Raw genomic sequence first — 4,208 nt, forward strand, 5'->3', positions numbered from 1 at the left:
ACTTTCTGTTCCATCTTTCTGAAACACCATCATTGATCTAGCTGTGGCATTCCAGGTGCTGTGAGTTGGGATTGAATACCATGCTCACACAGATGGTCCTCAAATTCAAAATCCAAGTACTCTCCTCCTCGATCATCGAAGAACTTTTAGTGATTTACCTAATTGCTTTTCAGCCTCTACTTGAAATTCTTTGAACTTTCCAAAAGTTTCAGATTTTCTTTGCATTAAGTATAGGTAACCATATTTTGAATAATCATCAATGAAAGTGATGAAGTATCATAACCTCCTCTTGCTTGTACATTAAGTGGACCGCAAACATCCGTATGTACTAGCTGAAGTGGTTCTGTAGCTCTTGAACCTTTAGCAGAGAAAGGTCTCTTGGTCATCTTGCCTTCCAGACAGGATTCACAAACAGGGAGAGATCCAATAGATATTTCTCTTAAAGGACCATCCTTTATAAGCCTATTAATTCAGTCTAGACAAATATGGCCCAATCTCAAGTGCCACAGATATGTTTCACTATCGGAATCAGTCTTTTGTCGTTTAATAGATCTAGGATTAACTGTTTTAAATAATTCAGAATTATAAATAGATTTCTCTTTAGCTTGTAGTTTATAAAGCCCATCAATAGATTTTGCAGAACATATCTTAAAACCATATCTTGAAATAACAATCACATTATTATTAAAAGAAAATTTAAAACTTTGTGCATGCAACATACAAACAGAAATTAAGTTTCTAGAAAATCCAGGAATATAATAAACGTTCTCTAAAATAAAAAAATTATTCTTCTCAAATTCCAAACGGGCTGTTCCAATTGCTGCTGCAGAGATAATGTGACTACTACCTACCCTCATAGTCACCTCTCCATTAGCAAGCTTCCTCGTCGAACTAAGAATTTGTAGAGAAAAAGAAACATGATTAGTGGCTCCTGAATCTACTATCCAGGATGAGGAATTGTCTTCCACTAAACAAGCTTTTAACACAAGTAAATCAAATTTACCTTTCTTTTTCTCTTTCAGGTCAGCGAGATACTTTGGACAGTTCTCTTCTAGTGACCATCTTCTCCACAGTGAAAGCAAGTCCCTTTTGGGGTCTTCTTTTTGGAGTTTTTGGTGTTCTTGTTCTCTTTGCCTTTGGAAGACTTTTTAGGCTTCTTTGTATTCTTGTCTTTCTCCTTTTCCTTTCCATTTCCATTTTCCCTCTTTTTGGTTTTAGCCTTTGAAGAGGATGGGTTAGAATCAGCAACATTTGCTTCTTCTTCTTTCTCAGAACCTTTGTTAAGAGATTCATAAGTTTGCAACTCATTCAACAGCTGTGTCATGTTATATGATAATTTTTTCATGACATAATTGGTTGTGAAACCTTTAAAAGATGGAGAAAGCGATTCAAGTATAATGCTTACTTGAGTCCTTTCATCAATGATTGCCCCATGGATAATTGCATCGTGCATTATATTGATCATGTCTAATACATGTTCTCTGACAGAAACTCCTTTCTTCATTTTCTTGGTCATGTAGGATCTGGTGGCCTCATGCTTGCATTGGTCTGACTACTGCTCGAACATATCTTGAAGGATATCCCATATCTCATAAGCATTTTCAGTGTTCTCAAACTTCTTTCTAAGCTCACCGCTCATACTTGCAAGCATATAACACTTTGCTTTGTTGTTTGATAAGGTCCAATTATCAAACTTTTCCCTTGCAGTTTTGGCAACAGTAGCGGGAGAGACTTTAGGACATTCCTCAGTGAAGACAAATTTGTGGTTCTCACATATTAATACAATGTTCAAGTTTGATTTCCATTTCATGTAGTTTTCACCAGTCAACTTTTCATTAGCAAGTAAAGAAGATACATGAATTGAGCTAGACAAGACATGATTGATAAAAATAAATATATAAACAAAGATGAATTTATGCATATAATAAATATCAGTAATTTTCGGAATAGTAAACGTGATGCATGAATGCAACAATTAAAGAACACATAAAAAATAATTACTAATTCCACGATTAATTAATTTGAACATTAATGGACCAGCCTTAGGGTAGGTCAGGCTAATTCCAAATTAATTTTGAGACAAGTTCTCAAATTTATAAGTGAAAACTTAAATCAATATTTATCTTTTGACTTATAAACAACCGCTTGTTTGGTCAAGAATACACTAGTCCGCTCGAAAGCCTAATGTACCTTGTGAGTGTAACCAATTATTTTAGACCAATGACTTAACTCAAGAGTATGCCTTAGGGTCAGTCAAACTTGAAATACATCATTAAATCCAATTCTTGAAAAAGAAGTTTGCCTTAGAATAACATAGTCGGAAGCCTTCCTTAGGGGGACACAAGAAATGGTGCCACGGTGCCCTCTCCATGCTACCTCGGTGCCAACTAATAATGGAGACCATGAGACTTATTGTCATAACTCCCTCTCCCACTTACTATTTTAAAATATGTGTTTTCTCAAAACATCCTATGCTTTTTAATTGGTTGTAAAATTAAAGTGATCTATTTTTACCAAATAATATTCTAATGATTACTAATCAAATTAAGCAAAATTAAAATTATAGAAGTATGCCCTAATTAATTCGATTTTATTTTGCTATAATTACTAAGAATATAATTTATTATTTAATAAAATAATTTTATTAAACACAAGAAATTAAACAGGTTTTAAAATCTATTTTCTCTCTTGAACTAGTTAAAACTAGATTTATTATTAAATGGTTCATCACATAAAGCATATAATCACAAAGGACAATCCTAAGACATGTTTCTACTCATATGAGATGCATGCACAATTTTAAATACTGTGTGGGTTATATGTATGGCATGTCAAAAATGCATGAAAACGTATTAAACAATTTAATCACATTCAAACATTTAAATAAATAAATACTAACTAACTAAATAAATAAATGTGGGCCGGGTGTCTTGGGTATTTCTAGAAAAATTACAACACTGACAAAAATATACACAAAAATGTAAGAGACAAAATAAAACATAAAGAGATCTCTATCTTCAACTTTGGGCCTTCACAAGTAGTCTTAATCCATTAAGCCACTTATCCATTTAATTTTGAATGAAAATAACTTTTAATTATCTTAAACAAATTTTAAGAATAATTAACTTGGGCTTTAATGCCCGATAAGTTATTAGACCCAGTTTTGAATTTGGGCTAATTAATTCAAAATAAAACAATTTTAACTATGGGCTAAAATTAATTAGGCCCATAATTTAAATGAATAACTATGTGCAAACCCTAGGATTAAAACCCCTAAGGCTAGCGGGACAAGTAGGCTTGGCATGGGGCATGCGGCAAGCAGCTGGGAGGTGCGGCTGGGGTGCACGGGCTGCTGCTGGTGCGCTGGCAAGATGTGCAGGGGCACGCGATATGGTGCGGCACGCAGGGGCGCGCGACTGAGCGAGGTGCGCAGGCGCACGGTTGGGTGATGCTCGGGATTCGGGGCACGGTACCCGGGGCTTGGGCCTTACAGAATTTTTTTGAATAATTTAATGCAGAAACTTAAATTAAAAAAAATTCTTATGCCCCAAAATGACTTACATTTTTCATCTAGAAATATAAGAACAATTCCTAAACCGAAAACACCATATAATTAACGACCCTTAAGAATAAACTATAATCATACATACATCCATCCATTCACATATATTACAATAGCATAAGAATGCATATTATGTCAACATAGTAATTAATGTATGCAGAGATTAATGACCGCTCTAATACCAATTGTTAGGAATGAGTTTCCTAATACGCAGTGGAATGGTGGTGGGTTGGCCCAATGTACAACAAAAATTTGTAACATATTTAAACTAACTTTAAATATGCGGATCCATTAATATACATACATTAATCATAAGCAAGATAGGAATAGAAATCATGCCTCTTAAAGCCTATCAAGTGTCATTGCTATCTTTTCGTAATAAAAGCGATCTTCCTATCCAAGATGCTCCTAAGTACTCACACCAAGATCTTCCATATCGTTCTCTACATCTCAAGAAGTGTGTGGGCACTTAGAGAATAAATGATAGTTAATTTGTGATTCTACTTGATGTACTCAATACATGAGATCAAGAGAATAGGCCTGAGAATTTGTTCTTTATCTTTTCAGGGAGAGGTAGAATAGTATCGTTCTATTTTTCACAAAGCGAATGACTGAGTTCTTGAAAAGTCTCTTTATATTTTCTCAT

The sequence above is a fragment of the Humulus lupulus genome, chromosome 9 (assembly GCF_963169125.1).
Source record: "Humulus lupulus chromosome 9, drHumLupu1.1, whole genome shotgun sequence".
Classification (NCBI taxonomy): domain Eukaryota; kingdom Viridiplantae; phylum Streptophyta; class Magnoliopsida; order Rosales; family Cannabaceae; genus Humulus; species Humulus lupulus.